General features: G+C 44.0%; 1 protein-coding gene across 1 annotated transcript in view; it reads left to right on the top strand.

The window, feature by feature from the left end:
* Nucleotides 1-5,797: 5,797 nt before the first annotated feature.
* The window catches only part of uvssa (UV-stimulated scaffold protein A), an 86,474-nt gene continuing 79,173 nt past the window's right edge, over nt 5,798-13,098 (top strand). The window contains exon 1 of the mRNA XM_069923053.1: nt 5,798-6,041. The gene's annotated coding sequence lies outside the window, so the exon portion shown is untranslated. The remainder of the gene's footprint in view (nt 6,042-13,098) is intronic.

Here is a 13,098-nt window from a genome sequence, read left to right on the forward strand (position 1 = left end):
TAGAGGAGGGTACTTGGACCAGTGCAGACTAGAAGGGCCAAATAGGCCTGTTTCCATGTTATAATTATATGGTTATAATTGTATGAGGCACCATTCTCCAGATGGCCTGGATGGAATGAAGTGACAAGGCCTCAGCATCTTCTGTGGAACATTTTCTTCTCTCTCTTAATTTTTTTATTGGTGTCCAAATGAAGAAAAGGGAATAAAACTGAAAATACAATATAATATATTTATTAAGATAAAACTTCAAGCAATATAAATTTGGTCCCCCCTCCAATGCAATGGGTGAAAAATCAAAAGAATCAAAAAACCCACCTAAACTATTCTGATAATAAAAAAAACAGCTGGGCAGCTCATCCTGAGGATTATATACATTTTGTAGTTTTTTTCCTACCGTAAATCAAAAAACAAAGGTTAGGCTATATCTCATTTGGAAGAGAAAAATACATCTAATCACATTATAAACATTTACATCATATAAAAATTAGACACAAAAGGTCACCATGCATCTTCAAATTTCACCGATGAATCAAATACATGATATCTAATTTTTTTCTAGGCTTAGACAAGAGATTTGAATAGGATGGCTCTTCCAGCCAACAATGAAGAGAAGGCCACAACCTGTTGAACAGGTGTAAAAAAAATTCCCAATGTCTGAGTCAATAACCATGAAAAGAGCAGTTATTGGATTGGGTCATGGCTCTACCTGGAGTATAGTTGAAAAGGTATTAAAAATTTCTTTCCAATAGTTTTCTAAGGATGAACAAGACCAAAACATATGTGTCAATGCAGCAATATCAGATTTGCATCTGTCACAAAAAGGGTTAATATTTGAAAAAGTACTAGCTAATTTATCATTGGACATGTGAAAATGATGCACCATATTGGATTAATAAATGTCAGGCACATATAGATGTATTTACCATCTTAAAATTCTTGTCCTATAGATCCTCAAATAAGGGTCTTGCAAGTTCCAGTTCCTAACCCTTTTTACCCTTATGATTAAGTACTGGACATAGTTTTAATAATCTATCATACGTAATTCCAATTAATCATTCCGAGAAGGATTCAATTGAAAAATATTATCAATTAAATCTGGTGAATATACAAATGGAAAATCTATTTAAGAAATTTCTAATCTGTAAATATCTAAAAAAAATTAGAATTTGTTGTCATATTTACTTGCAAGCTGGTTAAAAGACATTAAACAACCTTCCTTAAAAATATGAAAAAGAAACAATGCCTTTGATTTTCCATATAGAGAAAGATTGATCAATTTTTGATGGTTGAGAAAAGTAATTAATGAGAAATAGGATGAGATTTTTAAAATTTAAAAAATTCCTAAATTGGAACGAGATTTGCAGTACATGTTTGAATATTGAATATATTCCTCTTGATCATGGAAAACCTAAATGGAAGGGAGGCCCCTGAATCCTGCTGCATTGATCTCAATTCTAAATCTGTTCATATTTGGATGATCCAATTTATCAGAATAAAAAATCCAAAAAGTTAGATAGCAAATATTAGCAGCCCAGTAATAAAATCTAAAATTAGGCAAGGCCATACTTTCATCTTTTTTCAATTTTTGTAAATGAAATTTACTAATTCTATGGTTTTTGTTGCTCCACATAAAGGAAGAAACTTTTGAATCAATATTACTAAAAAAAAAGATTTTGAGATGAAAACTGGAATTGCTTGAAATAAATATTATAATTTTAACTGCATTAATACGACCTATTACAGATAAAGAAAAGGGAGATCATCTAGAAAAAGACAATCTCACGTGCTTGGATAAACGAGAAAAATTGAATTTATATAAATCTTTTAGTAATTTCAACCCCTTAAGTAGGTGAAATGATCTCTAACAATCTTTAATGGAACTTGAGTGTAGATAGGGACCTGCATATTAATCGGAAAAAGTTCACTTTTATGAAGGTTGAATTATATCCAGAGAAAGTGCTGAATTGAGAAAACACAGATAACGTAGCTGGGTAGATCTTTCAGGATCTGAAATATTTACTAATAAGTCATGTGCAGACAAAGAAACCTTATGAGTTTCTCCATCTCTGACAATCCTTTGAATCTCATGAGAGCCTCTGAGGGCTATTGCTGGAGGTTCTAAAGCTAGATCAAATAGCAAGTGGCTAAGGGGACATCCCGGTCTAGTTCCCCTAAGCAACCTAAATGAGGAGGATTTGTTATTATTAATAACCAACATAGCTAAGGGGGTACTATATATCGGTTTCTTCTTTAGGTGAATTGAAATGGGTTCAGTGTCTCTGGGAGGTATGCTTTGATGCTTTCTGTCACCAGACGCTTGAAGCATTTCATAATGGAGGAGATCAGTGGCACAGGGCAGTAGTCATTGAGGCCTGGTATTGTTGCTCTCTTGGGTACCAGAATGATGGTGGCTGTCTTGAACCCTGTGGGAATGATGAACTGTTGCAATGGGGTGTTGAAGATGTCCATTAAGGCTTCCATCATTTGGTCTGTGCAGATCTTGTGTAGGTTCCCCTTGGCTGTCACTATGCAGGGAGCCCATTCATCAGGGGAACATGCAACTTTGATGTCATCCTGTTCTTCTCATCAAACCGTGCATAGAAGATGTTCAGTCTGGCGGAAGGGAGGTGTCATTGTCCTTAACTTGCAAGTCTTGATCTCTTGCCACATGCGCATTGTGTCGCCAGTGTCACACAGCTGCCTGTGGATCTTCTGTGCATATCCCAGCTTTGACTTCCGGATTGCACGGTCAAGTTCAGCTCTGGCTGATGTTAGTGTCATCCTACATCCTGTCCTGAAGGCAGCATCATGAGCTCAGAGAAGGGCCTGGACCTCTGCATCCAACCATGGTTTCTGGTTAGTCCTGGTTGTGAAGCCAGTCGTGTACTCCTCTATGTTGAAATGACCTTTGTAGGTGGCTGTGTCCCTGAAACAGCTCCAATCCATGGACTCAAAAGAGTCATGTAGCACTGCTGTGCCCCCCTGACCACTTCCTGCAAATTGACCTCATTTGCTTTGCCAGTGGTCTGTACACCGGGTTTAGAAGGACAGATCCAGGTAACCAAGGTGAGAGCGAGATGCAGCTTTGTATGCACCAGGGACATTGGTGTACTCCCAACACACTGTTGACACCATGGTAAGACCGGTTTAAGGGTGGCATGATTGAAGTCACCAGCAACGATCATGGCACCGTCGGGGTAGGACATCTGTGATTTGCAGCTCCTTCATGGCTTCACCCTCATTAGCTGAAGGTGGAATGCAGACTGTGGCAATCAGCACAGCCGAGTGTTCACTCGGCAGGTAGGTCTGCATTTCACCGGCAGAACTTCACAACAGAGACATTGGTGCACCAGTTCTCGATGATATAAATGCAGTTCCCCTCCTGAAGTTGCACCATCTGTCTGCCCGGAAGGAAATAAGGCCATCTAACTGAATCACTGACTCTGGAACGGAATCCTGGAGCCGCGTTCTGTGACCACCAGAGCGCAGCCGCCCTGTAATTCTTTCTGATTCAGATGCAGCCTTAGGTGCACAAGAGGCAGTGTCTCTGTCCTCAAAGACCCTCAGCACCCAGGGTATGCTCACTTTACTCTGCGACCATCAGGAAGGAGGTACAGGACTCCGAAGACAAACACCCAACAGCACTAAAACAGCTTCTTCCCCTCCACCATCAGATTTTGGAATGGACAATGAAGCATCGATACTACTTCATTTTCTCTTCATTTGCAATATTTATTTTTTAAAATGTAATTTATTGCAATATTTGCACTGTGATAATGCCACAAAAAAACATAATTCATGACATGTTCATGATCATAAATTCTGATTCTGGGATCCTATCATAGAGGTATATCTAACCAATGTAAACAGCCTTAATTTTTTTATTCAACTTGCGCCACCTTGTCCATTCACTTAACCTCTATTTTGGTTTCCATATTCCAGACCTACTTTTTAATTTTGACACGTAGCATGGTAACAGGCTCTTCTGGCCCACAAGCCTATGCTCCTCAAATACACCAATTAACTTATAATCCTCTTACATCTTTGAATGGTAGGAGGGAACCAGAGCACGCAGCAGAAGCCCATGCAGATACAGGGAGAACAAACTCCTTACAGACAGCACCAGATTCAAACCCAGATTGCTGACTTGTACTTGTTTGCATGACATTGATAGCTGGAATGAGCAGATTGCCTGTGAAAATGATTTATTTAAAAGGCTTATACTCACAAGAATTTTGAAGAGCACATCTCTTGTTTTGAATCAAGTTGAGGAGAAATGGTTGTGAATCTTCATAATTCTCTCATCCAGAGGGGTAAAGTCTTTAATATGCATTTGAGATCGAGATCAACAAATTTCTGGACATCAAAGGTCAAAGACTGTGATGTTTAGGCAGAACAACTGAGGTGGAGGGACAGCCCTATCTTTATTGTTTAATTTAAAGGCCATGGATTGCTCCTCCAAAGATAGATCTGTGTTTCTCATGTACTGAATACATTCAAGACTTTTTTTTAATTTATAGAGGGGTTAAAGGGAAGAACACACGTGTTTGGAAAGTATCAGGTTCAGTCGGTTCACAAGTCTGGACACAAGAGTTAGAGTCACAGGTAAATTTATTGAACACACAAAAGATAAAAGGGGAGAACATCAAACAATACTTAATTACTCCTACTAAGCAACTATAGACATGCACATTGAACTCTGATACCAGTGGCCACCCTCAGGGTCAAGTTATATACAGTTACAACAAGACAGACTTAAAAGCACCAACAAGAGGTAGGTAGGAGGGGAAATGAGTTGTGGCGCTCTCTGCAAGCACTGATTTTTCCTATCACCTTTACAAAATCCAGCAGCAATAGGGTGACTTAAACAAAATTAGTTTTTAATTATATTTGAAAAAAACAGAATTAAACTTTAACTTATTATTTAACCTACTTACTTAACCTAACTACTTAATTCCCCCCCCCCCCCACCTAATACTAAGCGCAGGTGTGTGTAATTTATATTTAAGATTAGAAAAGTTCTTTGGATCTCAGTCCAATCTCACGGGTTGCAGGCAATTCTTGTACTGTGCACAGAAGTTAGCCTTAACAAAGTTCACCAGTCTTTGGTGCTTAACAGGCAAATGGTTACCACTCAGGAGGGTTCTTGCTGGTTTTCAGAAACTCAGCAGGTCACGCAGCATCCAGAGGAAGGGGGGGGTGGGATGGGGGATAAGCAGCGTTCTGAAGGGGCTCAGGCCCCAAACACTGGCTCCCCTTGGCTTCCTCAAGAGGCTGCGAAACGGTGCTAACTTTCTCCAGTATATTTCTGCATTGAATGGAGCATTTCTTCCCTGACCGGTTTAGTTCCTCCAACATTGAATGGTTTCTACTTTACCGACGGCCCCAGGCCCCAGGCCCCAGGCCCCAGGCCCCAGGCCCCAGGCCCCAGGCCCCAGGCCCCAGGCCCCAGGCCCCAGGCCCCAGGCCCCAGGCCCCAGGCCCCAGGCCCCAGGCCCCAGGCCCCAGGCCCCAGGCCCCAGGCCCCAGGCCCGCGTTGGGAGGCGTGAGGCCCAAGTTCGGATGCAGCCTCGCCGTCGGTTCAAGATGGTGGGGCCCCGCGCATTACGGCCGGTCGAGGCGCTGGCCTAACTGCTGCGGAGCCGGTGGAGGAGTGCCCAAACTCGGCGACTCACACCAGGGGGGGCAACCGGCGGACGAGCAGCAAGTCCCGCCCACCATCGCTCGCTCACCTGATTGGTCGTGTGAGATGGGTCCGGGCGCAGCCCTCGGTTCCGATTGGGCACGGTCGGTGCCATTCACCAGTGAGGCTTCAGTCGACGTGAGGCTTGATGCTCCCAGTCCCAGTCCCGCTCCCGCTCCCGATCCCCACCGAGATCCGACTCGGGGTCGGCCGGTTTGTTCAGAGTTCCTCACATTTAAGCCTCAGTGCTGTCTATTTATAACATCAGCGGTGACAGGCTGAGAGGTTCCCCGGGCGCTTCACGACAGCGTTGCCAAACTGAAGCGACTCTCAACCCAACTCCAGGAGGCACAAAGAGGTGAGTTTGAACGAGTTTCAGGGTGGGGGGGGGGGGCGGGGGGGGGGGCAATCGGAGTCATGGAGAAAACTCTCGAGTTTTGTGACTTTGAAGGAGGAAGCAAGAGGAGAAAAAGAAAGAATTGGCTAAGGCTCCTATATAATAGCCCTGATCCTCCCGCAGAGCCAGGCGATTTGACTCTGCGCTCAACACAATCCTACCTCGAGAGGTTTAGTGCTAGACTGCTACCGTAGTGGAGTGGGTCGCATCTGGGGAATGGTCCATCTTGTGAATGTTGTTGCATCTTTAGAGTTACACAGAGACAGATGTGAACCGGATCACCGAATCTCTTCCCGTAATCTGACGTGAAATCCAAGCAGATCGCAGCTGAAGCAGAAAAGGACACGGTTCGACAGAAAGGTCATCAAGAATCTGAATGAAAGATGGCCTGGTGGTGAATGTCAGCCATACTACAACATCAGAGCTGAGCTGAGAGTGCTCACTGGGCTTCTCCACAGTTAGAGCAGAATTGCCAGCCCTCAATCACGAGTCCCTTTCAAATTGCAGCACGTGGGTGGCCCTCCTGGGACCCGGGTGTGATTACAAATCGCAGAGGGATGGATCCATTAAATCACCAACCCAGCAATTGAAGGGGGAATCTCACCCCTGTGAGAACACAGTAAATGAGGCATCACACACTCACGGCAATCCCCCTCCACTGGCTGTCAGTCACCACACCCCCTGTCAATCGCCACTCTCACTGTCAGTCTCCCCCTTCATCAATCAACAAACCCCTCCATCAGTCGCCAACTCTCTGTCACTCTCCACCCCCACTGTCAATCGGGATGGCCATTGCTCCTGCACTCCCGCATTGAGGCATCACTGTGAACTGGAATGGCATTTCCAGCAGTGGTACATCGAGACCCCCTCACTCTCCCTCCCCCCCCCCCCCCCACCGTGGTAGCGACTTCTTCACCCCCACCTCAGAGCCCTGGCAGAAAGTTGGAACTGATCTATTCCAGATGGATGGAAAGAATTACTTGCTGGTTATTGATTATCTATCAAACTATCAGGAGATTGGGTTGCTTCCTAGCAGTTTGATGCTTGAAATATATGAAATCAATCTTTGAAAGACATAGAATTCCTCAAATTGTCTACAGTGACAGTGGACCATGCTACAGTTATAGAGAATTCCAGAACTATGCAGAAGAGCATGATTTTTGACATGTGACTTTAAGCCCTCTGCATCCACAGGCAAACGCCAAAGCAAAGAAAGGAATTCACATAAACAATCACTCAGGAAAGCACCAGACAGTGGCTCAGATCTTTTTCTAGCTCTATTAAGTTACACAGCTTCGCCACTTGAACATGCTGAGCTTCTGATGGGACGTAGACTACACACCACACTTCCCGACTCTCCACAAGAACCAAGATGTCAAACGGAAACAAAAGCATCTGCATGGAAGACATGTAAACTATAACAAATCAGCAAGAAACTTAGGGCTACTGGCACAACAGGACATAGTGAGACTCAGAGATTCCAACACTTGGGACAAAAAGGCTACTGTTCTGGGAGAGATCCTACACTGAAAGAACAGGAGGATCAAATTCTAAGCAGGAATCGAAGGAGCCTGCTGAAAACACCAGAGATACTGCAGGAACAGATAAATGCAGAGGTTTCAGCCTAAACAGAAACAGGAAACACCACCCGTGCTAGACAGTAGTGGCCCAGTAGATCTGACACAAGCACCTGTGTTAAGAAGATCCACACGAGTGGTCAAAGCACCTGACAGACCGAATCCATAAAAGAAAAAGAACTGAACACCTAAAAGTTTATGCTGCTAATGGTCATGTTACATTTGTGTTGAACATTAAATTGAAAGAATACTGAATTAATGTGTCATGTTTGAATAAACATGTCAAGGAAAGGGGATGTAGTGATAGAGTGCTGTCATCAGGAGGAGTCAGAAACGAAGTGTGTAGCATCTGGGGAATATTGCATCTTGCAAATGTGTTGCATCTTTAGTAGATTCAAGATGGATGCCTTCCAATGAGGTCTGCATGTGTGTGTTCTGTTTTTAGTACTGGTTGCTTTGTTAATAAATTTAGTTGTTTTAAGAAGAACCCAAGTTTCTTCATTGTAATAAAAGAAACAGCACAAGAGGCTGGTGGATATAGAGTCCTCGTTGGGACTAAATTTCCCTCTCTGTAACTGGATCGTGGAATTTTAGATTGAAAGACCACAGTCTGTTAAAGTTGGGCAGTAAAACCTCGAGCCCCATCACAATGGTGCACCTCAGGGCAACGTGCTCAGCCAACTACTGTCCATCCTGCTAACTCATGACTGTACTGCCAGATTCAGCTCCAACAGAATTATCAAGTTTGCAAATGACACAGTGGTAGTGAGCCTCATTGGCAACAATGATGTCAGCTTACAGAGGAGGTTGAAAGGCTTGTACAGTGGTGCAAGAGCAACAACCTGAGTCTCAACATGGACAAGACAAAGGAGGTGATTGTGCACTTCAGGACGATGAAGGACCACGCCCCACTATATATCAGTGGCTCTGCACAGAGAGAGAAGGATGCACAAAGTTCTTTGTCATGTAGTGGCACTACAACTCCCAGGAGGCATTGAACCGGCCATGTGACGTCAGTACGTGATGATGTCAGCACGTGTTGAGCACGTGATTCTGCTTTTTAAAAGTGCATTTGATTCACTCTCGAAATGCCTTGTGTGGTTATTTCATCTTGTCCACTGCAATTCCAGTGAGAACAATTGGTGACCCCGACGTGTCCAAAAATGTATTTTTGGACAAACATGGACTCTGCAGCTGTGGAGAAGCTGCCACTTTTCTGGACAGCTGAGCCTGAACTGTGGTTCCAACAGGCTGAAGCACAATTTCACCTTCACCAAGTCTAATTGGACACCACTCGTTATTACCATCTTGTCAGTGTTTTGGACCAGGCTGTCGCTAAGAGGGTTGGTGTCTTCCTGCGGGATCCACCACTTGGTTCGGTTGGGAGTCGGAGGAGGAGCTTGGAGAGAGTCGGGCTGTGAGTCAGAGGAGGAGGAGCTTGCTGAAAGCGAGTCAGAGGAGGAGGAGCTTGCTGAAAGCGAGTCAGAGGAGGAGGAGCTTGCTGAAAGCGAGTCAGAGGAGGAGGAGCTTGCTGAAAGCAAGTCAGAGGAGGAGGAGCTTGCTGAAAGCGAGTCAGAGGAGGAGGAGCTTGCTGAAAGCGAGTCAGAGGAGGAGGAGCTTGCTGAAAGCGAGTCAGAGGAGGAGGAGCTTGGAGAGAGTCGGGCTGTGAGTCAGAGGAGGAGGAGCTTGCTGAAAGCGAGTCAGAGGAGGAGGAGCTTGCTGAAAGCGAGTCAGAGGAGGAGGAGCTTGCTGAAAGTGAGTCAGAGGAGGAGGAGCTTGCTGAAAGCGAGTCAGAGGAGGAGGAGCTTGCTGAAAGCGAGTCAGAGGAGGAGGAGCTTGCTGAAAGCAAGTCAGAGGAGGAGGAGCTTGCTGAAAGCGAGTCAGAGGAGGAGGAGCTTGCTGAAAGTGACAAGGTTAATTGGTCAAGGGGACAATAAAAGGAGTGAAAGGGGAGGGAGCGGCAAGCGAGGAGTGGCTCAGTAAGTGAGTTTCGGCGAAAGCAGTCAAGGAGAAAAGGTAAGCTGAGTTATTTGCCTTCGTATTCAGAGTCATGCCAATAGGGTTAGTGCTCTGTACTGGGTGTCAGATGTGGGAACAATGGGTGACCTCCACCCTCCCAAATGGCCACATCTGCACCAGGTGTACCGAGATGCAGTTACTAAGGGAGTGAATTAGGGATATGGAGTTGCAGATTGATGACCTGCGGCTTGTAAGGCAGAGTGAGGAGTTAATCGACTCAACTTTCAGGGCGATAAATACTCCAGAACCTGTGTCAGGTAAGTGGGAAACCGTCAGGGGGGGGAAAGAAAAAAATTGAGTAAAATGGAGAGCACACCAGTGACTATCCCACTCAGCAACAGTTATGTTGTGTTGGATTCTGTTGAGGGAGATGACCGGTCAGAAGATGGCCACGGGCAGCAGGTCAATTGCAATGAGCCTGGCAGAGTGGTGCAAAAGAAAAGGAAAAGGAGAAATGAAGTAGTTATTGGGGACTCCATTGTCAGGGGTACAGACAGGAGGTTCTGTGAGCCAGATAATTATACCCGCATGGTATGCTGCCTCCCCGGTGCAAGGGTACGAGATATCACAAATCGGGTCCAAAATATTCTGAGAGGAGAGGGAGAGCATCCTGATGTCTTGGTACTTGTGGGTACAAACGACATTGACAAGAAAAGGGAGCAGGTAATGAAAAGGGATTACAGTGAGCTGGGACGAAAGCTGAAAGACAGGAATGCTAGGTTGGTGATCTCGGGATTACTACCTGTTCCAAATGCAAGTGATGAAAAGAATGTAAGGATAAGGAAAATGAACGTGTGGCTGAGGTGCTGGTGTACAAGACAAGGATTTGGCTTCTTGGATCATTGGGATCTCTTTTGGGGAAGGCATGATCTTTACAAGAGGGACGGGTTGCACCTAAACCCAAAAGGTGTCAACATTTTGGCAAGTATGTTTGGTACAGCAGTGGGGCAAGGTTTAAACTAATTTTGCAGGGGTATGGGAACCAGAGTGATAGAGAAAAGGGTAGGGAAGATAAAGTAATGGCCAGGAAAAGTAAAATAGAAAAGTAATGTTGGGAGGAGAAAGTAAAAAATCAGATGGTGCAGTGATTTTTCGGGTCAATGATAGTGTTAAGAAAATTACAAAGAAAAATAGTGGGAAGAAAAATCAGAAGATATTCAAAGGACAAAGAGCATAAGGGCACTTTATCTGAATGTCCGCAGTATTAGAAATAAGGTTAGTGAACTTGAGGCGCAAATCGGTACCCATGCCTATGATTTGGTAACCATCACGGAAACATGGCTACAAAGTGACCCTAAATGGGAATTAAACTTCCAAGGGTATCAGGTGGTGCAAAGAGAATGACAGGATGGTAAAGGAGGTGGAGTTGCACTCTTAATCAAAGATGAGCTCCAGGCAGTATTGAGGAATGATATAAGATCTAAAGAGCATAATGTTGAATCCATTTGGGTAGAGATAAAGAATAACAAAGGGAAAAAAATATTGGTGGGTGTTATCTATTGCCCACCAAATAACAATAGTTTAGTGGCACAGGAAATAAATAGAGAGATAAGTGAGGCATGTAATAATGATACGGCAGTACTCATGGGGGACTTTAACTTCCACAAAAATTGGGAAAATCAAGTTGGTCGTGGGAGTCTAGAAAAGGACTTCATAGAATGGATCCACGATAGCTTTCTTGAGCAGCATGTTAAGGAACCCACAAGAGAAAATGCACTCCTGGATCTAGTGTTGTGCAATGAGATAGGTAGAGTAAATGATGTAATAGTGACCATCTGGGAAATAGCGATCATAGTATGATTGAATTTCTCATTCAGATGGAAGGGGAAATAGATAGATCTAAAACTAATATATTATGCTTAAACAGGGGTGACTACCATAGGATGAGGGAGGAATTGGGCAGAGTGCACTGGGAGCACAGGCTAATTGAGGAAACAGTTGAGGAACAGTGGAAGATTTTCAAAGAAATATTTTGTAATGCTCAACAAAAAAATATAATCCGGTCAGGAAAAAGGGCAGCAAGGGAGGGAAAAATCAACCGTGGTTAACAAAGGAAATAAAGGAGAGTATAAAATTGAAGGCGCAGGTGTACAAAGCTGCAAAGAGCAGTGGGAAACTGGAAGATTGGGAAAACTTTAAGAGACAACAAGGGGTTACAAAGCGGGTAATAAGAAATGGGAAAAAGGATTATGAAAGTAAATTGGCACAAAATATAAAAACAGAAAGCAAAAAATTATAAATATATAAAACGGAAGAGGGTGCCCAGAGTTGACATAGGACCTTTGGAGGATGAGAAAGGAAAACTGGTAGCAAAAAATTAGGAAATGGCCGAGGCATTGAACAAATATTTTGTGTCAGTCTTCACGGTGGAAGACACGTCCAGCATGCCCAAGTGCGGAGTTAAGGATGCGAATGTTGGGGAGGGCCTTGATAAAATAGGTGTTACAAAGGAAGTAGTGATGGAGAAACTAATGGGACTAAAGCCAGACAAATCACCTGGTCCTGATGATATGCATTCAAGGGTTCTGAAGGAAATGGCAGAAGTTATAGTTGATGAATTGGTGGTCATATTCAAAAATTCCTTAGATTCTGGGCAGGTCCCGGCAGACTGGAAGACAGCAAATGTCACGCCACTTTTTAAGAAGGGATGTAGCCAGAAGACTGGAAATTATCAGCCAATTAGCTTGACATCTGTAGTTGGAAAAATGCTTGAAGCCGTCATTAAAGATGAAATAGTGAAACTTTTGGAACGTAAGGGTTCAATCAGGCAGACGCAGCATGGTTTTAGAAAGGGAAGATCTTGTTTGACAAACTTGTTAGGATTCTTAGAGGATATAATGGGTGTGGTGGATAGAGGGGAACAGATTGATGTTGTATGTTTGGATTTCCAGAAAGCGTTTGATAAGGTGCCGCACAAGAGACTTCTCAGTAATTTACAGGAAAGTGGAGTCCGGGGAAGTCTATTGGCCTGGATTGAAAATTGGTTGTCTGACAGGAGGCAGAGAGTCGGGATAAATGGGAGTTTTTCAGGTTGGCAGAGAGTGGTAAGTGGGGTGCCGCAGGGGTCAGTGTTAGGCCCACAACTGTTCATCATTTACATTGATGACTTGGAGGAGGGGACAAAATGTGGTGTAGCCAAGTTTGCAGATGACACCAAATTGAGTGGAAGAGCAAATTGTAATGAGGATGTGGAGAGTCTGCAGAGGGATATAGTTAAGCTGGATGAGTGGGCAAGGGTCTGACAGATGGAGTACAATGTTAGTAAGTGTGAGGTTATCCACTTTGGCAAGAAAAATAAAAGCTGAATATTATTTAAAGGGTGAAAAACTACAGCATGCTGTTGTGCAGAGGGACTTGGGAGTGCTTGTGCATGAATCGCAAAAAGTTAGGTTGCAGGTGCAGCAGGTTATTAAGAAGGCAAA

The sequence above is a fragment of the Narcine bancroftii genome, chromosome 3 (assembly GCF_036971445.1).
Source record: "Narcine bancroftii isolate sNarBan1 chromosome 3, sNarBan1.hap1, whole genome shotgun sequence".
Taxonomy (NCBI): domain Eukaryota; kingdom Metazoa; phylum Chordata; class Chondrichthyes; order Torpediniformes; family Narcinidae; genus Narcine; species Narcine bancroftii.